The following is a 25,183-nucleotide window of genomic DNA, read 5'->3' as shown; positions in this document are numbered from 1 at the left end:
TCACCGTTGTGATGGAGTAACCCTTCAGCCAAGATCTAAATCAGGCCCTGAGATACAATAGCATTTATATTTCAGAGGACGGGATATCCGTCACCGTTGTGATGGAGTAACCCGTCCACTGAGATCTAAATCAGGCCCTGGGATACAAAAGCATTTATATTTCAGAGGACGGGATATCTGTCACCGTTGTGATGGAGTAACCTGTCCGCCGAGATCTAAATCAGGCCCTAGAATACAATAGCATTTATATTTCAGAGGACGGGATATCCGTCACTGTTGTGATGGAGTAACCCGTCCTTCGAGATTTAAATCAGGCCCAAGGATACCATAGCTTTTATACTTCAAAGGACGGGATATCCGTCACCGTTGTGATGGAGTAACTCGTCCGCCGAGATCTAAATCAGACCCTAGGATACAATATCATATATATTTCAAAGGACGGGATATCAGTCATCGTTGTGATGGAGTAACCCGTCCGCTGAGATCTAAATCAGGCCTTAGGATACCATAGCTTTTATACTTCAAAGGACGGGATATCCGTCACCGTTGTGATGGAGTAACCCGTTCGTCGAGATCTAAATCAGGCCCTAGGATACAATAGCATTTATATTTCAGCAGACGGGATATCCGTCACCGTTGTGATGGAGTAACCCTTCCGCCGAGATTTAAATCAGGCCCTAAGATACAATAGCATTTATATTTCAGAGGACGGGATATCCGTCACCGTTGTGATGGAGTAACCCTTCCGCCGAGATTTAAATCAGGCCCTAAGATACAATAGCATTTATATTTGAGAGGACGGGATATCCGTCACCGTTGTGATGGAGTAACCCTTCCGCCGAGATTTAAATCAGGCCCTAAGATACATTAGCATTTATATTTCAGAGGACGGGATATCCGTCACCGTTGTGATGGAGTAACCCTTCCGCCGAGATTTAAATCAGGCCCTAAGATACAATAGCATTTATATTTGAGAGGACGGGATATCCGTCACCGTTGTGATGGAGTAACCTGTCCGCCGAGATCTAAATCAGACCCTACGATACAATAGCATTTATATTTCAGAGGACGGGATATCCGTCACCGTTGTGATGGAGTAACCCTTCCGCCGAGATTTAAATCAGGCCCTAAGATACAATAGCATTTATATTTGAGAGGACGGGATATCCGTCACCGTTGTGATGGAGTAACCTGTCCGCCGAGATCTAAATCAGACCCTACGATACAATAGCATTTATATTTCATTGGGTGGGTTATCCGTCATCTTTGTGATGGAGTAACCCTTCCGCCGAGATCTAAATCAGGCCCCAAGATACAATAGCATTTATATTTCAGAGGACGGGATATCCGTCACCGTTGTGATGGAGTAACCCTTCCGCCGAGATTTAAATCAGGCCCTAAGATACAATAGCATTTATATTTGAGAGGACGGGATATCCGTCACCGTTGTGATGGAGTAACCTGTCCGCCGAGATCTAAATCAGACCCTACGATACAATAGCATTTATATTTCATTGGGTGGGTTATCCGTCATCTTTGTGATGGAGTAACCCTTCCGCCGAGATCTAAATCAGGCCCCAAGATACAATAGCATTTATATTTCAGAGGACGGGATATCCGTCACCATTGTGATGGAGTAACCCTTCCACCGAGATCTAAATCAGTGTAGCGATCGCCCTAGGCAAAACGGCAGGTTGCTGCAGACAGCGTCATGTAAGTCATCTCAGGAAAAACTACCAGTCCCAGAAGGCCAAGCGACGCCGGGATCAGGCAAAATGGGAAGACCTTATTTAAGCTCCACCCCTTGATCAAAACGGGGCTTGTCAATCCTGTTCCTGGTTCGTTCCCTGTTTGTTGGTTCATCTAGAGTTCTGCCGTGGAGATTCATGTTCAAGCCATTTCTTCCGTTATGTCAACACCCGGCGCGACGACGAAGTGCCAGCGAGGCCAGTGATCAAACACCCGCCGCGACGACGAAGTGCCAGCGAGGCCAGTGATCATACACCCGCCGCGACGACGAAGTGCCAGCGAGGTCAGATCAGCGGAGACCAGCGCGTCCCTGTGAGTTTAACAGAACCGCGCTTGTTGTACAGATCGAGGAGAGCGGGCTCGCTCTCTTCCGTTACCTTTGTGTTATCCGTTCAACCCCCAGTGGGAGATTGTGCAATTTGCATCGTTCTTTTTTTGTTGTATCGTGGAATCCTTGGAGATCAGGCGGTATTGCGCCTGCAGAGCCGTTGCTGCGAGACTACCACCCAAAAGGAGTATTTTGGGTCCTTCTAGCAGTACCTTGTCAAGAATATTAGGGGGGAAGAGTCTTTTCCGTGCGTGATCCTGGAGCGGAGAGTGAGGTAACTCTTCGAAACCTGTTGACAGCTACAAAGACTTCCGTAGAAGCGGTAGCCTTCATCCACGGAGTATCCATTCTTACCAGTGGTAAGTCCCGGAACACAGGGGAAGTGGGGCTGTTCAAAGCAGTACAGAGTCACATTATTCTCTCTCTCTCTCTTCTCACCCACCTCCAGGGAGGTCTTCTCAGTGAAGCCACTGACCCTAGAAATTGAACTGAAGAGATCAGAGAAACCCACAGTCCTCCACCTTGTCATTTTCCCCTTGCGGCCTCCGGCTGTGCGTGCTCTAACAGCGGTGTCTGTCCCATTGTTGGGTGACGTGCAGTGGGAGGTGGCAAGGACAGTCATCCCATCGTTCCTGCTGGGCATTGCATTAAGGTTAGTGGCGCATGCGAGTCCTTGCGCTGCTTTCAATCATTACAGATTGACAAGCCCAAGAACGCTAACCAGCCCGGACGATGGATACTAATGCCGTCCTTACCTCTTTGTTGGAGAGTTTCACGGAGTTACAAACCGAGGTCCAAACATCTCGTGCCGAGAATCAAGCATTATATAAGGAAGTGTCAGACTTGCGCAGAGATATGTCAGATCTCGCCCAGAAGGAGTCGAGCCCTAAACCTTTGATTCGGCCTGCAACCCTGCCCCCACCTCAGTCATTTCAACCTGGAGGAGCATTTGCAGCCCCTTCCACACCCACAGATGCCGCCCCTACGGTGCACATCTTACAGACCCATGGCATCCCTCTCGCTCCTCCTGAAAGGTTTTTCGGAGACCCCCGTAAGTTCGAGACCTTCCTAAACCAATGTCGCCTACATTTCCTCTGTAAACCCCAAATCTTTCAAGATGAATCATCCAAGACAGCCTTCGTAATGTCCTACATGGGAGGAAACGCTTCCAGCTGGACCATTCCCTTATTGGAGAGAAATGATCCCGTGTTACACAATTTTGCCGACTTCTGTCTTGAATTACGGAAACTGTTTGACAGAAAGTCCCACATGCTGTCATTAGATCGGGAGTTAATGACCTTACGCCAAGGATCACAGGATCTACTATCCTATATCACCACCTTCAATCGTCTCATAGTAGAGACAGACTGGCCAGCACAGAAACGTATCTCCCTGTTCTATCAGGGCCTTCGGGGGGAATTGAAGGATGTGTTAGCACAGGTGGTGCAGCTGCCTACGACATGTGAAGAGCTTATTGATCTAACCGTACAACTGGACCACCGTTTGTTGGAACGGAGAGGGGATCGGAGCAGAGGGGACGCTAGGTATTCATATCCTCTGTTCAGACCTCGACAAACGGGTGAAGAAAAAGCCAAGCCACAAGAAGGGCCAGAACCCATGCAAATTGGAGGAATTCGGGGCCCCCTTACTAAGGAAGAAAAGGACCGGCGAAGACTTCTTAAATTATGTATGTATTGTGGCAAAAGCGGACATTTTATTAATGAATGTCGAGCTCGGGCTTCTACGTCCGGTAAGAACACCTTTCCTAGAGTCCAGGCCACCGCGAGGATGGAGGAGCCGTCGGAAAACTGAAGGTCTTGGATCAGAAGGAGACCACTTATCCAAGACTCCCGTCCCCTCCGGTCTCTCCTTATGTAGCGAACACCCTTCACCCTGCAGTTGCACACATGAATATCAATGTGTCTTTACGGGTGATAAATCGGAACCCTTTTCAGGTTGATGCCTTGTTGGATTCGGGGGCCACAGGGAACTATATTGATCAAGCCTATGCATTGCAAATGGGTATCCCCTGCGAGAAGAAAACAACGCCCGAGACGGTCAAGGCAGTAGACGGATCAGTCCTGTCATCATGACCTGTAACTCAGCATACCCTGGCATTGTTAATGGAATACGGAGCCAATCATTACGAATACATCCAATTCGACCTTATTGACGCACCTCAATTCCGGCTCATTCTAGGTATGCCTTGGCTTACCCTACATGACCCCTCAGTGTGCTGGTCGACTCGTACGGTAAGGATGACGTCCACATACTGTCACGAACATTGTCAAAACCCGGACATTCTCCTCTGTTCCTTCGAACCCTCGCCTGCTTCTTACATAGCTGGGGCCTGCTCCGTTGACCAGTTTTGCTGTGCCACGGTCTTACCATCTGAGTACCAAGAATTCGCTTCCTTGTTTGACAAGAAAAAAGCTACTCATTTGCCTCCACATAGGGCATATGATTGCCGCGTGGACCTCGTTCCAGGGGCAGATCTCCCCTGCAGCAGAGTATATGCCTTAACCGAAAAGGAGACACAGTACCTAAAAACCTATATCGACGACAACTTGGCCTCTGGGTTCATCAGACATTCCACTTCCCCCGTGTCCTCTCCTATGTTTTTCATTCCCAGAAGGATTGCGAAGAGTTGCGTCCATGCATCGATTATCGAGCTATCAACAGGGTGACAATTAAAAACCGTTATCCTTTGCCCTTGATTCCCGTTTTAATGGACCAGCTTAAGGGAGCTCAGTACTTCACCAAACTTGACCTTCGGGGTGCCTACCATCTGGTGCGAGTAAAAACCGGGGATGAGTGGAAAACGGCATTTAGAACCAAATTCGGCCTCTATGAATATAGGGTAATGCCGTTTGGACTATGCAACGCCCCTGCCGCCTTCCAATTTTTTATGGATGAGGTGTTGCGGGGGTGTTTGGAGACCTTTTGCATAGTCTACATCGATGACATTCTGGTTTATTCTGCCACTCTCCCAGAGCACATCACCCATGTCAAGGAAGTATTGGAAAGGCTTCAACGCAATTCTTTATATGCAAAGCTAGAGAAATGCCTTTTCCATGTCCGACAAGTGGCGTTTCTGGGCTATGTGATTGATGCTCAAGGGTTTAAGATGGACATGAAAAAGGTTGAGGCTATTCTCACTTGGAAAACACCACAGAATGTCAAATCCGTTCAGAGCTTTCTTGGCTTTGCCAATTATTACCGGCGCTTTGTTCAGGATTTTTCCAAAATAATACATCCGATCACCGCTCTGTTGCGGAAAAACGTTTTGTTCCAATGGGGGGAAGAAGCAGACAAGGCTTTTCAAACCCTCAAGGAGAAGTTCACGCAAGCTCCTATGCTTCGGCATCCAGACCCACAGCTGCCTTTCATTCTCGAAACGGATGCCTCCCAATATGCGATAGGTGGAATACTGTCACAACGCCACCCTACCACCGGGCAGCTTCATCCAGTGGCGTTCTATTCAACGAAACTCACACCTTGTGAAATAAACTATACCATCACTGATAAGGAGCTCCTGGCCATTAAAAGAGCATGTGAGGAGTGGAGACATTACCTCCTGGGGGCCGTGCATACCGTGGAAATCATTACGGATCACCGCAATCTCCTGTTTTTAAAAACAGCAAAGGCCTTGACACCTCGGCAGTTGAGGTGGACCCTTTTCTTTTCTGACTTTGACTTTGTTATCCGTTATAGACCTGGAACCCGGAATGGCAAGGCAGATGCTCTCTCTCGATTGGGGGAGGAAGAGACCGTGCGACCAGTGGAAACCCCTTCCATCCTCCAAGGCATTGAGAACGCCGAGGCATCCATTGCTTTGATCACCTCTGATGACTTTCTGGAGGACGTCAAAATAGCCCTCACTGATCTTGACATTCCCACATGGGTCCTTGAAGAGCCAAATCATCGTTGTGAAAAGGATCAATTGGCGTATCATCACCATGCATTATACATTCCTCGACTTGAGTTGCAAAAGACAGTGATGGAATGGGCCCATGACTCAGTATTGGGAGGACACATGGGTGAGTACAAAACGATTGCTACCGTGGAACGCTCCTTTTGGTGGCCCAGTCTCCGAAAGGATGTGAAGGATTATGTAAAGAACTGTGCGGTTTGTGCGCAAGGAAAATCTAGCCATGCTAAACCAGCAGGATTGTTGCACCCCTTACCTATTCCGCCCAAACCCTGGCATACTTTGTCCATGGATTTTATAGTCGAAATGCCTCCCTGTGAGAAACAAACAGTCATTTTAGTGGTGGTCGATCATCTCACCAAAATGGGACACTTCATCTCCCTACCCGGATTGCCTACCTCCGGAGAGTTAGCGAAGGTATTCTTGCAGAACATTGTACGTTTACATGGACTACCAAGTGTGGTGATAACAGATCGCGGTATACAGTTCACCTCACATTTCTGGAAAGCTCTCTGTAACACCCTGCAAATAGACGCACGCCTATCTTCCAGTTACCATCCGCAAACGGATGGTAAGACGGAGCGGTTGAACCAAACCCTAGAACAATATCTACGCTGTTTCACCCTACAAAACACCACTGATTGGACCACTCTTCTATGGTTGGCGGAATTCGCATACAATAATGCAGTTCACTCCACCTTGGGAGTTTCTCCTTTCTTCTGTCTGCACGGATACCATCCGAACATGCTTCCCTTTGAGTGGCCGGTTCATTCCCTCGTACCCGCTATTCAGGAACACCATGCTCATCTTCGAGCGATCTTGATAGAGGCACGGAATAGTTTGAGAACGGCTCAGAATGCCCAGAAAACATTCACAGACAAACGAAGGTCTCGGGAGCCCGAGTATTAGGTGGGCGACAAGGTTTGGCTCTCTATTCGTAACCTGCACTTGAAAGGTGCGAACAAATTGAAACCCAAATATGTCGGTCCATATGGTATCTGTGAGGTGATCAACACTGTGGCCATGAAACTCTCTTTGCCTGTGTCTTGGTCCATACATCCAGTCTTCCATGTATCACTTCTGCGGCCTTGTCTACCTGGTGTCCGGTTGCCAGAGCGCCCTGGCCCTGTGGAGGTGGAAGGGCAAGAAGAGTATGAAGTAGGGGCCATTCTGGACTCCCGTGTAGTACGGGGTCGGGTTCAGTATCTAGTCGAATGGAAGGCTACGGCCCCGAAGATCGCTCCTGGGAACCTACGGATCACTTACATTGTCCCGAATTGGTTGCCCTTTTTCACGAACGTTAGCCTGGGAAGCCAGGTCGACCGCCGGGACGGCAGTCCTCGAGAGGGGGTTCTGTAGCGATCGCCCTAGGCAAAACGGCAGGTTGCTGCAGACAGCGTCATGTAAGTCATCTCAGGAAAAACTACCAGTCCCAGAAGGCCAAGCGACGCCGGGATCAGGCAAAATGGGAAGACCTTATTTAAGCTCCACCCCTTGATCAAAACGGGGCTTGTCAATCCTGTTCCTGGTTCGTTCCCTGTTTGTTGGTTCATCTAGAGTTCTGCCGTGGAGATTCATGTTCAAGCCATTTCTTCCGTTATGTCAACACCCGCCGCGACGACGAAGTGCCAGCGAGGCCAGTGATCAAACACCCGCCGCGACGACGAAGTGCCAGCGAGGCCAGTGATCATACACCCGCCGCAACGACGAAGTGCCAGCGAGGTCAGATCAGCGGAGACCAGCGCGTCCCTGTGAGTTTAACAGAACCGCGCTTGTTGTACAGATCGAGGAGAGCGGGCTCGCTCTCTTCCGTTACCTTTGTGTTATCCGTTCAACCCCCAGTGGGAGATTGTGCAATTTGCATCGTTCTTTTTTTGTTGTATCGTGGAATCCTTGGAGATCAGGCGGTATTGCGCCTGCAGAGCCGTTGCTGCGAGACTACCACCCAAAAGGAGTATTTTGGGTCCTTCTAGCAGTACCTTGTCAAGAATATTAGGGGGGAAGAGTCTTTTCCGTGCGTGATCCTGGAGCGGAGAGTGAGGTAACTCTTCGAAACCTGTTGACAGCTACAAAGACTTCCGTAGAAGCGGTAGCCTTCATCCACGGAGTATCCATTCTTACCAGTGGTAAGTCCCGGAACACAGGGGAAGTGGGGCTGTTCAAAGCAGTACAGAGTCACATTATTCTCTCTCTCTCTCTTCTCACCCACCTCCAGGGAGGTCTTCTCAGTGAAGCCACTGACCCTAGAAATTGAACTGAAGAGATCAGAGAAACCCACAGTCCTCCACCTTGTCATTTTCCCCTTGCGGCCTCCGGCTGTGCGTGCTCTAACACCGGTGTCTGTCCCATTGTTGGGTGACGTGCAGTGGGAGGTGGCAAGGACAGTCATCCCATCGTTCCTGCTGGGCATTGCATTAAGGTTAGTGGCGCATGCGAGTCCTTGCGCTGCTTTCAATCATTACAATCAGGCCCTAAGATACAATAGCATTTATATTTCAGAGGACGGGATATCCGTCACCGTTGTGATGGAGTAACCCTTCCGCCGAGATTTAAATCAGGCCCTAAGATACATTAGCATTTATATTTCAGAGGACGGGATATCCGTCACCGTTGTGATGGAGTAACCCTTCCGCCGAGATTTAAATCAGGCCCTAAGATACAATAGCATTTATATTTCACAGGACGGGATATCCGTCACCGTTGTGATGGAGTAACCTGTCCGCCGAGATCTAAATCAGACCCTAGGATACAATAGCATTTATATTTCATTGGGTGGGTTATCCGTCATCTTTGTGATGGAGTAACCCTTCAGTCAAGATCTAAATCAGGCCCTAGGATACAATAGCATTTATATTTCAGCAGACGGGATATCCGTCACCGTTTTGATGGAGTAACCCCTCCGCCGAGATCTAAATCAGGCCCTAGGATACAATAGCATTTATATTTCAGAGGACGGGATATCCGTCACCGTTGTGATGGAGTAACCCTTCCGCCGAGATCTAAATCAGGCCCTAAGATACAATAGCATTTATATTTCAGAGGACGGGATATCCGTCACTGTTGTGATGGAGTAACCCTTCCGCCGAGATTTAAATCAGGCCCTAAGATACATTAGCATTTATATTTCAGAGGACGGGATATCCGTCACCGTTGTGATGGAGTAACCCTTCCGCCGAGATTTAAATCAGGCCCTAAGATACAATAGCATTTATATTTCAGAGGACGGGATATCCGTCACCGTTGTGATGGAGTAACCCTTCCACCGAGATTTAAATCAGGCCCTAAGATAAAATAGCATTTATATTTGAGAGGACGGGATATCCGTCACCGTTGTGATGGAGTAACCCTTCCGCCGAGATTTAAATCAGGCCCTAAGATACATTAGCATTTATATTTCAGAGGACGGGATATCCGTCACCGTTGTGATGGAGTAACCCTTCCGCCGAGATTTAAATCAGGCCCTAAGATACATTAGCATTTATATTTCAGAGGACGGGATATCCGTCACCGTTGTGATGGAGTAACCCTTCCGCCGAGATTTAAATCAGGCCCTAAGATACAATAGCATTTATATTTCAGAGGACCGGATATCCGTCACCGTTGTGATGGAGTAACCCGTCCGCCGAGATCTAAATCAGGCCATAGGATACAATAGCATTTATATTTTAGAGGATGGGATATCCATCACCATTGTGACGAAGTAACCTGTCCGCCGAGATCTAAATCAGGCCCTAGGATACAGTAGCATTTATATTTCAGCAGACGTGATATCCGTCACCATTGTGACGAAGTAACCTGTCCGCCGAGATCTAAATCAGGCCCAGTGTCGGAGGATATTCTGACACTGTTCTGCTATCTCTACATGCTCATTGGATAGGACTAACTTGCAGATTACAAATGTAATGTTACTCCATTATCTCAGGAGTGGGGGGCTCAAAGATTTATATTTCTTCTGCAAAGTTACTCAAAGTCTGCAAATTTCATCTCATCGGTCATGGGTGAGTTTCTCAACTTTGAACGATTTTGTTTGTGTGAAGTTTCACCTGCCCAAGGACCATGCAACTCGCCTGTTTCTGTAGTAGGGGATCTCTGTGTATAGTCATAATCTAGTGAATAGTCCCGCCCATGTGCGTGGACCCCGGAGCAATCAAAAATAATCTCTAAAGTGTCGAAAAAATGCAGAACTGCACAGACACTTAAGAGAGAATTTAAAGACATATAATGCAGCCTATAAAAGGCTACACTGTCCAGTACTTCAGCTAGAAATTCCACCAAAAATCCACAAAAACAGCAAAGCCTGTCCAGATTTCCTGTGTCTTCAGTATAAAACCCCTCTGGAAGATAGAGAGGAAGGCATGGACAGACAAGCCCCATAGGCTGCCATTATGTGGCTCAGAATAGGATACTGTGCCTTTAAGAGAACTTTCCAGAACTTCACAGTATCCCAGAATGCCTTGCAGGTCTCTCTTACTTTCAGTTCTTTTTTCCGGCTCCTGCAAGCAGGACCCTGGAGCATTAAGCTCTCCCTTTTCAAGGGTTTTGTTGGTGTTTTTTGCACTAAACTCGATTTTGTGTACTTTCTAAGTGCTTTAAAGCTTTCTTCTTGGTTTCTTGCACCCCTTGGTCGTCCATAATGCCTGCATTATTCGACAAATGCCCGGAGTGCTCCAGGAAGAAGGCCAAGTCAGACCCCCATGAGGTCTGTATCCTCTGCCTTCCCTCTTCCCACATCCCTGAGGAGTGTGAGATCTGCCAAGGTTTCACTGGCAGGACCCTGAAGGACAGACTGAAGATCAGGCCTCAGGGACTAGAAGAAAGAAGACAGAAGACGCAAGGTGGGTCTGGTGGGGCTTCATCTGCCCATGCTGAGGCCCCTGGGGGGCTCCCCGGGGGCAGGAAGCCCAGCACACGTCCCCATTCTCCGTCTGGGTCGGTGGCACCCACCAAGACGTCGAGGGGGAAGTCCAAGGCCGGCTCCCCGTCTCCCCAGGGCTCTGGGTCGAGGAAACGTCGCCCGTCGACGTCGAGGGACCTGCATAGGCCGCCGTCGAACACAGAGACATTGTCATCGTCGCTGTCTTCGGCGTTGACGTCGAGCTCTCGGCGTCGACAGGCCCGGCGTCGACGCTCGCCGCCAAGGCGATACCGTCGATCGCCGTCAAGATGCAAGGCTTCGTCGTCGTCGAGGGGATCCTCGTCGTCGAGCCTGCTGTCGACGCAGAAGCAGTCACCGGCGAGACGGAAGCGTTCGCCGTCGAGGCGAAGGAGGTCGCCGTCGAGGTCGACTTCGAGACACTCCAAGGCGACGTCGAGGCGGTCGCCGTCGAGGCGCAAGAGATCGCCGTCAAGACGCAGAGGATCGTCGTCAAGATGGTCCGGGTCGACGTCGAGACATGGCAGCCGTTCAACGCCGAAGAAGAGGAGACGGTCGACGCCGAAGGGGCGCTCGACGTCGAGGGGCCGACGGTCGACGCCTGAACACCGGTCAGCGGCGTCGAGGGATCGTACTACGCGGCCTAGGGCTGTGGGGGGCTCCCCTCAGCCCGGGAAGGATGGTGGGTCACCGGGATCGGTGTACTCGGAGGTGTATACTCCAAAGAAGTCTGTTCCACCTCCTCCTCCGTTACCTAGAGGCCCGCGTCCGAGGACTCCTACCCCTCCTCCGTTGCCGCTTCTGCCTGAAAAGCCTCCACCGGTTCCCCCGAGGTCGGTCTCGTTGCCCGGGCTCCCGACCCCTCCCAAGAAGACTCCTAAATCAAAAGAACCACGTAAGCCCAGGTCGGCCACCCCGGAGAAGCTGGTGGACCGCCGAGGCCCAAGAGATCGAAGTCTCGCTCCAGACGGAGAGAACGATCGAGGAGCAGGCACAGGTCCTCCACCCATTCCAGACGGCGCCATAGGAGACATAGATCCAGGACCGATACGTCTTCTAGGACCCGCTCCTATTCCCCTACTTTGTCCGATTCCCCGGAGACTAGGGTGTCTCCTATCGATGACATCGGTACATTCCAGGAGGTTCTCCTGAGGGGGGCTGCGAAGTTGGGTATCACGGTGACGGCTCCTACACTACGACGTCCGTGATATTCGAGACTTTGCAAAAGAAGCACCTGTCTCGCCCTCTGTTGCACTTGGTTCCGGGACTGGTTGAACCGGCACAAGAACTGTTTCTTACACCGGCGGTGGTGAAGGCTGCCCCGTCCAGACTTTTGAAAAAATACAGGGCACCAGACTCGGACCCTGCCTTCCTGAGGATGGACCCAGTCCCCGACTCAGTGATAGTGACGGCTGCCAGGAAACAACATTCTACCTCCCCGTCCTCCACCGTGCCTCCGGACAAGGAGAGCAGCTGGATTGATTCGGCGGGAAGGAAGGCATGTGGGACTTCTTCCACGACAATGAAGGCTTCCAGCGACTCGGCATTACTGGGACGATATGACCGTGCGCTTTGGGATTCCATGGAGCTGTTCGCGGACCTTGTGCCGCGTGACAGGAGGGAGGACTGCATGGAAATCGTCAAGGAGGGGATGCTGGTATCGAACCAGGCCATCAATGCCGCAGCGGATATATCCTTGTTAGCTGCACATGGCTACTGCCATGGTATCAACCAGGGCCGCCATGCTTGGCTCAGGCTTACATCTCTCAAGCCTGAGGCGCAACAGCGAGTGGCCAACCTGCCGTTTTCCGGGGACACGCAGATGACGAGATGCCCCGGATGAAGGCCGAGGCTGAAACCCTGACGGCGGTGGGCTTGGAGAAGCCCAAAGACAAGAAACCCTACCGCCAGTTCCAACGGCGGTTCGGCTCACAGGGGAAAGGAAGAGGACAGTCTTCGGGACAACGGCAGCAACAACAACAGCAGCAGTTCCGAAGACCTTTCCAAAAACGTCAGAGGGGTAGAGGTGGACAGCAGTCCTCTACCGTGACCAAGGGCCCGGCCGGGTCTCGACCCTGAGCGGTTACTTCCCCGTCATCCGTTACCCGCTCCGGTGTGGGGAAGCGTTCAATTTTTTCTGGCAGAGTGGAGAAAAATTACTCAGGACAAGTGGGTGCTGAATATTGTTTGCAATGGATACAGTCTTCGATTCATCAGCCCTCCTCCAGCGATCCCTCCGGTCAGCTTGCAGTATCAACTGCGCGAGCTCCAGGCGGAGGCCGATATCCTGTTGAGAAAAAGGGCGATAGAAGACGTACCTCTGTCTCAAAGAGGAAGAGGTCTGTACTCCCGGTTCTTTCTGGTTCGCAAGAAGGACAAGAACGAGTTCAGGCCCATTCTGGACTTGCGACAGGCAAACAAGTGGATTCGCAGAGAAAAGTTTTGCATGCTGTCGTTGCATCAGATTTATCCTCAGTTGCAACAGGGGGACTGGCTTTGTGCCATAGACCTACAAGATGCGTACTTCCACGTGCCCATCGCAGACGATAACGGCTACACATCTGCCGGGTGTGCAGAATGTTCAGGCGGACGCACTGAGCAGACTAATTCAGGAGAACCACGAGTGGGTCATAAACGACGACGTACTAGAAGAAGTCTTCGCAAGGTGGGGGACTCCAGACATAGATCTGTTTGCCACCGCCGAAAACAGCGAATGCCGAGACTTCGCCTCCAGGTACTACCAGCAAGGGACGCTGGGGAATGCACTCTGGATCAACTGGTCGAACAGCTTTGTTTACGCTTTTCCGCCCATCCCTCTGATTCCGGCGGTGCTCATCAAGCTGTCCCGGTCCAGGGCGCGAATGATCCTGATTGCCCCGGAATGGCCCAGACAGTGGTGGTTCACGGACCTTCTACACCGGTCCCTCCTTCCACACATACGGTTGCCGTGCAGGCCGGACCTTCTCACGAAGTTCGGGGGGCAGATGGTGCACCCCAACCTCTCATCCTTGAGTTTGGCGGCATGGCTCCTGAGGTAGTGCAATATGGCCATTTGAATCTACCAGAAGATTGCATGGACATACTGAAGGAGTCTAAGAGCCCCTCCACTCGGACGTCCTACGCTTACAAGTGGAAGAGGTTTTGTATCTGGTGTGTGTCCAGGAACTTTGATCCTACGACGTGCAAGGAAGATGTCATCCTTCCCTACCTTCTACAGTTGGCGCGATCTGGCCTTAATGTTCACTCTATTAGGGTTCATCTCGCTGCATTGACTGCCTACAGGAAAAGCCCTTCACAGTCTTCCTTCTTTCAGATCCCTGTGATCAAAGACTTTTTGGAAGGCTTGAAGAAAGTGTTCCCTCCTGTCAGGCTTCCTTCGCCTTCATGGGAATTGAATGTGGTGCTGTCCAGTTTGATGAAGGAGCCTTTTGAACCCATTCATAAGGCTTTGTTGCAGCACCTGTCCTGGAAGGCGGCGTTCCTCGTGGCCATTACATCGGCCCGCAGGGTGAGTGAAATTCAGGCGTTGTGTTGTAATGAACCTTATACTGTATTTCATGCTGCTAAAGTTGTTATGCGTACTCACCCTAAATTTCTTCCCAAGGTTATTTCTGACTTTCATGTCAACCAAACTATAACTTTGCCTACGTTTTTTCAGAATCCTTCATCTCTAGCGGAAAGGTCCTTACATTCCCTGGATGTTCGGAGGGTGTTGAAATTTTATCTGGATAAGACTGAAGATATTCGTAGGTCTGACCAATTGTTTATCAATTACGGATCAGTCAGGACGGGTCTTGCGACCTCTAAGCAGTCCATTTCGAGGTGGATTGTGTCCTGCATACAACTATGTTACCAGAAAGCTAATAAGACCTTAGGGGGTAAGCCTAAGGCTCATTCCACCAGGGGCAAAGCTGCCACGACAGCCTTGCTCCGTAATGTGCCGATTGCAGACATTTGCAAGGCCGCCACTTGGAAGTCAGTTCATACCTTTGCTAAGCATTACTGTCTGGACGCTGATGCGAGAGCAGATGCTCAGGTTGGACAGGCTTCGCTGCGGAATTTGTCCGCACAATAGTGGTGTTGGTTTCTTTCTCCACCGCCGCTTTGGTGTGGGGATGGGCTTGCCATTCTATTCACTAGATTATGACTATACAAAGAGATCCCCTACTACAGAAGGAGTAGTTTCTTTTCTGTAACTCCAGTTCTGTAGTAGGGGTATCTCTGTTATAGTCATAAGCGCCCGCCCTCCTCCCCGGTGGAGAGATGTTCATGTAAAGAATGCTACAGGTCGGGCGTGTTACGCCTTCAAAAAGAACTGAAAGTAAGAGAGACCTGCAAGGCATTCTGGGATACTGTGAAGTTCTGGAAAGTTCTCTTAAAGGCACAGTATCCTATTCTGAGCCACATAATGGCAGCCTATGGGGCTTGTCTGTCCATGCCTTCCTCTCTATCTTCCAGAGGGGTTTTGTACTGAAGACAAAGGAAATCTGGACAGGCTTTGCTGTTTTTGTGGATTTTTGGTGGAATTTCTAGCTGAATACTGGACAGTGTAGCCTTTTATAGGCTGCATTATATGTCTTTAAATTCTCTCTTAAGTGTCTGTGAAGTTCTGCATTTTTTCGACACTTTAGAGATTATTTTTGATTGCTCCGGGGTCCACGCACATGGGCGGGACTATTCACTAGATTATGACTATAACAGAGATACCCCTACTACAGAACTGGAGTTACAGGACAGAAACTACTCCTTCCCAGCCACCAAAACCCTACCTATCAAGAGCAGGACATTCTGCAATGACAAACATTTTGCAAGATATGACAGGGACAGCCCGGGTGGAAGTATTTGGGTGTCAGAGCAGGAATGGAGCCCTAAGGATGGTAGAACAGCCGGTCATATATAGGGGAACCTAGCTGGGCTGGCATTCGTGAGCAGGGGGTGGAGCTAGGATCAAGGAAAATGGCAAGACCCATGCTAGGGTTTCAGGTTTGCTAGGGTTAGGGGCTGTGAGAAGAGGTGGTTCCAAGCAAGGCCAAGCAAGGCCAGTCCGCCCACTTTCCCACGCCACAGGAAGAAGGGTTTCTTCAACCTTAAATGGTTACTTCAGCTGCTTGTTCCTTTATACACTTTGAAAACATGATGATAGGTTGGGGTGACATGGTCAAATTTGCGGAATCCAAGAAAGGGGTGCAAAGTGGCCTTCTGATGTAGTGAAGTCTGGCTATGAGTCCATGTTGACGCTGTGGCTATTATGCAACATAGATGCTTGTTGAATGAGTGAGATGTGTTTAAAAAATCTAAGTGCCTGATGTTAAGTTTGGAGGGAGGATTAATGTCCATCAGGGCGAGGGAGTAAATCACGCCGTTGCCCTGGTGAGCATCCCGGCCGCCACATCTAGAGATATCTGTCGGCCTCGTGGACATCTCTTAACATTGGCAGGATTGGGCATCACGATGGCTCATATCAATGTTGGAAAGGTTTGACGGACAGCTTCGTGAAGCAGAACGCCAACTCTACAATCTTTTACACAGCTTTCCATTTTTCAATACCAAACTCCCAAAGCGGGAATTTGTTTTTGAAAAATGAAAAACGAAATTGCCCTCACACTATGGGAGTTTTCTCCCCTGCTTTGGGGGTCATTGTTATTTTTTTCACCGTGCCTTTCCACCAGGTTTTACCTGGCAGGGAAGGACAGCAAAAAACAAAGCCATCCAACCTCCCACTCTAAAGTAGGCAGGCAGTGGATGGCTAATCTACGACGGCCCATAATCCATAATGTTGGAGGAGTATGTTGGTGATGGAGATGAAGCCAGAGTGGGTTTCGTTGTTGACATACTTATGGTCAGCCCATCCCTAAATCGGCCAGGCAAACTGTGAGTTCGGTGGACAGCTGGTGTTGCCCGTCTCTAAGGGTGAATGGGCCCTTTTAAAAAGTCATCTATAGTGTCTTTCATGCCGGGCAAAAGTCAGCCTGACAGACACTCATTCGTTTCTGGTCAGGCAGCCGAGGCTCTTAACATGCGCTAAATGTGCAGGCACCTGGCAGACTGAGAGAAACTTTGCTGGGTTGAAGATTTCACAGCTGATAGGCGGGGCCTGCTCAGCCTGGCAAAGACCTGTAAGGTCCTCCCCGTTATGATGAGGGGGTGTATCACTGATAGACCCTGACCTGGGTACTTCAGATGTAAGTCCTGAACTGCTCAAGGCTGACTGTTATGATATGTTATGTTATATATGATTTATAACGCGCGCAACTACTCAAAAGTATCCTGGCGCGAATGGACATAGGCAGAAGGGGCACCGATGAAATTAACTAAGGAGATTGAAAAGATGAGTTTTGAGAAGTTTCTTGAAGATATCGAGGTCCTGCGTATGTCGCAGCAGGCCCGGAAGCTTGTTCCATAAAAGGCCACTTTTACTGACCACGATTGGCCGCCCATCCTAGAGCGGCGAAATCGCGGAATGGCCAATAGACGGCGAGAGGAGGAGCGGCCAGGTTTGTAAAAGGCCACGCGCTTCCTAATATACAAAGGTCCTGAGTCATGCAAGGCTTTATGAGCCATGGTCAAGATCTTAAATTGGACCACTGGGCCACAGGTAACCAATGAAGGTCACGTAGCAGTAGCCTCACACTGGATCGTTTGGCGATGTTGAATAGGAGTCTGGCCACCGCATTTTGAATCAGTTGGAGTTTATTCATGAGGTAGCCAGGGATGCCGATAAATAGGGCATTAGCGTAGTCAAGCCTGGAGAGGATAAGTGCCCGAGCTACCATTTCCTTTGCCTGCTGTGGTAGTAGGGGGTAAGGGGGAAGAACTTCCTAAAGATCTTAAGAGTGCCGAAGCAGATGCCAGTCAGTTTTTTAATATGCTCGGCAAACCGGAGATCTTCCCCAAACCATATCCCCAAGTTCTTGGCCGGGCTGCCCACCGACCGTGGGCATGGGAAGTCCGGAGGCCACAAGGCCTCTCTGAACTGCGGGGGAAAGTTGCCGTACAGCAGTATCTCTGATTTTTCTTCATTGCACTTAAGATGCACCTTGGCCAGCCAGGTAAACATAGCAGATAAGCACCTCTGCACATCCCTGGTGCCCAATTCAGAGCCTTTCCGTGTGAATAAAAGCTGTGTATCGTCGGCACATGCCAATCAGTGGCACCTTCTCACAGAGTGGGGTGGAGTCAGCAACTCTCACTGACTCTATCCCACTTGGTGACGATTGAGGGAAGGTTCTCCTCTCATTGGCTGACCCATGGCAAGGTCAGCCAATGAAAGAAGGTGGTGTGATGTTCTTGTTTTCCTTGCCTGAAGTGTCTTGCTCTTTTTGGTGCCCTTCTGATCTCCCTCACGCTGAACCTGCCATCACTAAGAACCTTTTTAGGTCTCGCGCCTGCGTTGAACTGCACAGCAGTGCTCGCAGCGCGAGACCTTTAGTGGGGAAAAATTGGGTTTTAGCACTGACCTAGGAATCGCCCATGCTCATGCATGTGCGATTCCTTTTGTGCTACCCCATTGGCCTATGCGTGTGTCTTTTTAGAAAAGACTGCACGCAATTGGCCAAAGGCGGGCGCGTTGCTCCGCCCACGGCCTATTGGTGTCTATTAGGCACTTGGTGCCCGTAATAGACACCAATAGGCCATGTGGTTTCAATTATCGTGCCCAGACACGGGCGTGATAATTAAAACCATGGCTCGCTGTGGCGCGCTCGCACCACTTACGGGCTTTTTTGGGGGGGGATCCATTTCACAGGGAAGCAAGTAAATGAAAGAAGCTGTATTTTGTTCAGCGCCACTTTCACCCCGCTTGTTCATGTTTCCAAAGATTGCTCCTGGTGCTGGCGCGGGCACAATGGCCTGTGAAGCGCAGTGACTCAATCGCCCGACTTCAGGAAATCAGGGGAGGTTCAAATTAGTTCTTAGCAATTGCACATGACATGAGCCGAGAGAGTAAACACAGTGCGTGCCCGTGACTCACTGGGGGTTTTGATGAACACACCTCCAGACCGGCGCCCTCTCCGACGAGGTCAGGCAGCAGCGGCCAAGGAAGTTATTGCTAGTGGGCACAGAAAGTACCGCTGGTAAAACTGGTGGGGCCACTAGTGAAAAAATAGTTCAGTATTTTTAATAGTGCTGGCATGTGAGCAGAGACTTCGCAGCGCTACAGGCAACAGGTGATTGGTGTCCATTCCTCCATCTGTGATTGCTGAGACAAATGAGTGTATGCTGGGAGTGGTACTCATACTTTTCTTTCACTGAAGCTACAAGCAGATGTAAAAACTCAATTTTAATGATGCATGATAAAAAGCATCAGGGGGCAATCTAGCATCCCTAGTGTGCCCAAGAGCATGGCACTGCTTTCTGAATTATTCTCCCCACCCCCAAAAAAGCTCCTGTCCTCATTCATCTGTGGGGCTTCACTCTTCGCAAGCCAAGCAAACGGTTGAAACATAGAAACATCTGCTCTGACCAAAAGATCGCGAGTTCGAACTGTGGCAGGGCCTGCTCAGGCGTTCATCTTTCTCAGATCAAGACCTTAGGCACAGTTTGGCTAAAATGGTGTCTATTTAAAGCCCTCCTAAAGACAATAAATGCTATGAAGTGCAATACAAAAATATATCATTAAATCAGTGAAACTAACATGCCTGCCTCTGCTACTCTAGAGGTGGGAGCTACAGGTCGGTAGGAGCAACAGCGCCTCCCTGCACCAAATCTCCCACCCGCTTTCCTGATTGAACTATACGGAAACGAATTAGGCCCACGCACAATTCATCACAGGACTTGACGAGGTGGGATGCGTACGAAGGAGTCTTTGAAGGTGCAAGATGTTTGCCCCCTACTGATCTCACCCCGAGCATAAGACATAACAGGAGCCTGTAGCAAGGGAAGCAGGCGGGGCCTACCTCAAACCCCTCAAACCCCTGTGCCTGCCTAGGCCCCTACCCCACAACCCACACCCCTGTTCCCCGCGCTCAGGGGATGAGGTCACCTTGAGGGAAAGCCGATATGGCTTCCAAGGTGAAACGAGGTCGCCCTCAGGTGAAGGGATTACTTTTCTATCAGCTTCGAACGGTGCACGGCAAGGTCGCACACCCGGCACGGGAATCTGTAGCCTCCATCTTGTTTTTTTTTTTTTTTAAGACTGGATGGAAATAGCGAGGGTGCTGAGAAATATTTATATGGCAAAGAATTGAGAGCAAGGCCTGTTATAACTGTAATAGAAGCCATACCACCAGTTCCTGCGGCATAACAATCAGCTGGTTCCATGATTTCCAGCCAACCATACTAAGCAAGATGGGGCGTGTAGTTCCACATTTTCCTGTACAGGACTACAAGTCCTAACTATGAAATGGATAACTAGGACTGAAGCCTTCATGAAGTGTCTCCAGTCCTTCGCAGATTATGTCCAAGCAGGAAGCAGCACCTAGACGTTACTTAGCATCTAATGGTTCCCAACTGGCCCTGGGTCATGAAAGTCACATAAAGGCTCATCCTGTTTAGCAAACAGCTCTGTGGGTTCTCTGGGACCTGACGTTTCACTTTTAGTATGGTCCTACACCTTCCAGCATACAAAGAGCCACGGGATACAAAGATAGGGCTGTCTGACACTTATATCTAATGGCTAGAACGCAGCAATACAGCACACACTATCAATTGCTTTCTCTCTCCCCCTCCCTCTCATGCTTCCTCTCTCTCCCTCACCCTCTCCGCAAGACAAAGCAACAGTCTTAAAAGCATTTGCAATGCTATAGGTCTCGCTTTACTGAAACTTTGTGCTATTAGCATTGCTAATAATAATGCAACACCAATAGCTCAAACTTTAATAATGCGAGACCTATTGCATTCCAAATGCTTGTTTTAATGTTGGGGTGTGTGCAATGTATGTGTATGTGCGAGTACGTGCTGTGAACGGATACGTACGTGTGTATGTGCTTGTGAATGGTGAGTGTATGTGCGTGCGCATGGATGAGTGTAAGTGAGTGGGACAGGGGCGGCTGTTGACATTTGAAAGTGGTGGGGTGTAAACTAATTTGCATATTGCACCGCAGCGAGCGAGCGAGCCCGAACCACCTTGCATCCATCCATACATCATTCATGCATCCACCCACCCACCCATCCTGCATCCATACATCATTCATTCATGCATCCACTCATCCATCCATCATGCATCCACCCATGCATCCATCCATACATCATTCATGCATCCACCCATCCATCCACCCACCCATCCTGCATCCATACATCATTCATTCATGCATCCACCCATCCATCCATCATGCATCCACCCATCATGCATGCCTCCATGCATCCATCCATACATCATTCATTCATCCACCCATCCATCCACCCACCCATCCTGCATCCATACATCATTCATTCATGCATCCACCCATCCATCCATCATGCATCCACCCATCATGCATGCCTCCATGCATCCATCCATACATCATTCATGCATCCACCCATCCATCCACCCACCCATCCTGCATCCATACATCATTCATTCATGCATCCACCCATCCATCCATCCACCCACCCATCCAACCTGCATCCATCATTCATGCATCCATCCACCCATCATGCATGCATCCATCCATGCACCCACTCTCCCTGTTCAATTTCCTTTGCTGCGGCTCTTAGAAACTGGCCAATCACGTTTAAGCTGGGTCCCCCAACTCCACCATCTAATATATTCACATTCATTTTACCCTTACTGTAAACATCCGTGGTCTCTTTGGAGGAAAACTGACCTGACAGGAGACTGCGAGAAACTGGCTATAAGTTTGTGATTTACACCCCCACTGAACTTTTTTCACACTGTCTACGGTTGATTAATAGCCGCATTGCACACATCCGTACAGGGTGCACTCTTTACTTAAGACTGCACGCTTTTCTTCTTTCAGCACTGCAGTGCTGTCGGGCATCTTAAACAAATAAAACACGTCAAAACACTTTTTTCTCCTTACTTGCGTGTGGTCACTCTTTTGCACAGCTCGTGTCAACAGGCTGCCATGTCCGCACTAATTGTTTCCATATTTCAGACAATCCTGGCGCTGCAGGGGCACAGGTTACTCTACGCCCACAGCACGCCCATTAGGAGACCGAAGGGCTCCTAATGGGCATGCACAAAAAAGCACGAACACAAGTGCGCATGCGTGGGCACGGGTAAAAAATTCACCCTCCGTCCCCACGCATGCGCACTCGTGTTGCTGCCTGCCTGGTGACAATCATGTCAATCAACATGACGCCTCCCGACGTCATGCTGACTGGCATGCATTGTCAGTTCTCCCTCGGTGTCTCCTGCGGGCGGCTGCGGGCGGGGGGGCTACGCCCCCACGCCCCTAAGGACGCACCGCGCCTGGAGTGGGAGTATGTGTGCGCACATGTGGCCTGTCCCACTGCCCAGCCACATTACAGGCTGCCACTGGAGGAGAATGCACTTTATCGCTTCTGAGAAGGAGTACCCCCTCCACTAAGGTCTAAACCAGCCCCTAAGATACTAGTTACAATTTTCCGTTAGAGCCCAAATATTTTGGCATTTAAGGAGACTAGAATCACACAGGACAGCAAGATTTCTGGCTGCAGGGTCAGCCGACCAAACTGAGGTTTTGCGGAGAGAATGTGGGTGTGTGTGTCAGCAAAATCTCATCTGGAATGAGTTTTATGATGACATTTTCTACTATTCAATCATGCCCAGATGAGAGCATCAAAAAAGGAGGTTGCAGAACTCCTAGTGGCTTTGGTCCTCCTGACCAGATTTTGAGTGTCTTCAGTGTCCAAGAAACAACAAGCACTGCAATGACTGAGGGAATCCTATCAATGGTGCAGTAGCAGGAGTTGCCAGTTGTGGTGATATATTTGTACAAGTCTCTTTGAAACTACAGTAGATTCTTCTTGGCTCTTAGACAAGCACAAATTTGAGCCAAATTACCAGCTTAGGTGAGAGAAACAGACAGACTCAGACCCATGCAAGTCCCACTACTCACCTGGCGATAATGCATATTGGGTGATAATCAGATCCTGACAGAGACCATCAGGAATGCACTTTATTTAAATATGGCCTAATGGAACCTTTCAACATAGCATGCACTGTAGTCTACCCTATACATTTAAAAGGCTTTAATTATGTATTAATGCCTCATGTTAGTGCAGGATTTACGAAAGGGTGGAATTGCAAATATAAGCACTAAGGTGAGTAGAATGAAGGGGTGGAGCATCAGTCGAAGAGCCAGGTCTTCAGTTTCTTGCGGAAAGTTGTGAGTGTGGTGGCTGATCTTTTGAGGGAGGGCGTTCCAGTCTTTGCTACTATATAGGTAAATGAGCGGCCTCCTGCCATGCTTCTGCGAATGCGGGGAAAGTGCGTGAGCGAGAGCGAGGAGGATCGAGGTTGCGGGTTGGCTAATGGAAGTGCAGACAGTGGTTGAGGTAGGCGGGTCCAATTCTGATGCAGTGCTTTGTAGGTGAGCATCTTGAATTGACAACATTTCTGGGCGGGGAGCCAGTGCAGTTCCTGGAGGTGAGGCGTGATGTGGGTGCAGTGGGGTAGGTAGAGTACCAGTCGGGCAGTGGCGTTTTGGATGGTTTGGAGCTTGTGTGTGAGGTTAGTGGGTATTCTGTAGTTGAGTGCATTGCTGTAGTCTAATCAGCTCATGATCAAATGATGGTCTTTCTGGTGTCCGGTTAGAGCCATATGACGATCTCTCTGAGCATGCAGAGGATGTTGAGGCAGGCAGACGTAACAGCATTGATTTGGGGTTTCATGGAGAGTTTGGTGTCCAGGGTGATGCCCAGGTTTCAAGCCCTGTTGGTGGAAGTCAGGTGGGTCCCAAATCGGTGGGCCACCAGGTGGTGTCCCAGTAGGAGTTGTTGGGTTCGAAAATCAGAACTTCAGTTTCTCGGCATTGAGTTTCAGGCAGTTGGTTCCCATCCAGGTGGCAACTTCTGTCATGCAGCATCTGAAGTAGTTTTGGTGTTAATGGGGTCTTCTGAGATGGAATCAGTTCATTCAGTTCCCTTTATCCCTAATCCTGGCTAATGTCTAGATAAGCACTGGAATTTTGCCAGATTAGGAACTTACTAAATGGCGCACACACATACCTCCTTATCGTGTTTGTGTTTTTTTAGTCTGCTGTTGGCAAGTGGGCAAGGTGCCTCTTTGTCCCCATTTTGTCAATGTTCATCAAAGGGTCTGATAGTTCCTTGCTGGGGTCGGCGGCGGGGTAGGTGCAGCGGAGAGACGTGCATTGCACGCAGGACCCAATTGTGTCCTAAATAACCCGCCGACCACTGCAGCACACAGGCTGAGCAGTGAGTTTAGGTCTATCAAGACAAGTAAGGGTATGTAGTCATACACATACTACCTAGTGTAGATAGCTTTACTCTGATCCTGATGAAGTGTCCTGATCTTTAACGACGACGACAACACGAAACATGTTGATCACCAGAGAGTAGAACCCCTACCATTAGACACCTTGTTGACTAGGTTAGGGTCCTCTCTTTGTTATTATTTTAACTAGGCAGTTTACCTTCATAATAAAGTTCAATGAGGACTAACTGACCTATTTTAATTTTCACTACCTCTCCTTCTACTACACACACTTGGCCTCTCACCCCCACTGCACCCACCGGCAGGAACAAAGGGTCCCAGAGAAAGAGCCCCGGTTCTGGGTGCCCGTCAGGTATTGCAGCGCCGACCTGACGAGGGGCAGGCTCAAACAATGAAGCATGACACCTAGCTGGCTGGGTGTGTGAGAGCCCTAGTTCCAACAAGGAGAACTCATTCTCCTTATTTCACACCCTGTGGATCCTTCGCGATCACACCACTATTTGCATTCCTCTCACTCTACCAGAGGAACTTCATACCCTTCTCTTTTGAAAGTTCCTTGCTGGTGCAACCTTGGCGCAGACTGTTTGTCACGTAGAAGCTCCTGCTGGAATGTCTGAAGCTAGATTGTCCATGAGAGACGTGAGCACAGGCCTTATGTAATATTTCTCAGCATTACAATGACAAAAACTAAACTTGTGATCTGTGACAAAGGCTGTGAAAAGGAAAGTGTGAATTCCCTTGCACTTTCATCCAAAGCTCCTGAGTATCCCTCTAAACATCACGTTGCATAAATATATGTCACATAAGCTACTGCTACACTATCGTCCTATAAGGAAAATGCACGTTTAATGTAGATACATCAAAATGAAATTCTAAGCAACAATACACATTGTAAACTATGTGTAAATGATAGAGAGCATGCAGTGTTTTGGGGAGGATCGGAAATAAGGCAAGTCGTGTGACAGTAGGAGAGGAATCAAAGGG

At 49.4% G+C, this 25,183-nt stretch overlaps 1 protein-coding gene across 4 annotated transcripts in view; it reads right to left on the bottom strand.

Annotated features, from left to right (window-relative positions):
- LOC147736595 (membrane-spanning 4-domains subfamily A member 4A-like) overlaps nucleotides 1–25,183 on the bottom strand; it is a 225,483-nt gene that overhangs the window by 44,568 nt on the left and 155,732 nt on the right. The window lies entirely within an intron of this gene.

The sequence above is a fragment of the Lissotriton vulgaris genome, chromosome 1_2 (genome assembly GCF_964263255.1).
Source record: "Lissotriton vulgaris chromosome 1_2, aLisVul1.2, whole genome shotgun sequence".
Classification (NCBI taxonomy): domain Eukaryota; kingdom Metazoa; phylum Chordata; class Amphibia; order Caudata; family Salamandridae; genus Lissotriton; species Lissotriton vulgaris.
Note: the sequence above shows the minus strand (reverse complement) of the source record. Positions and strands in the feature narration are given on the sequence as shown.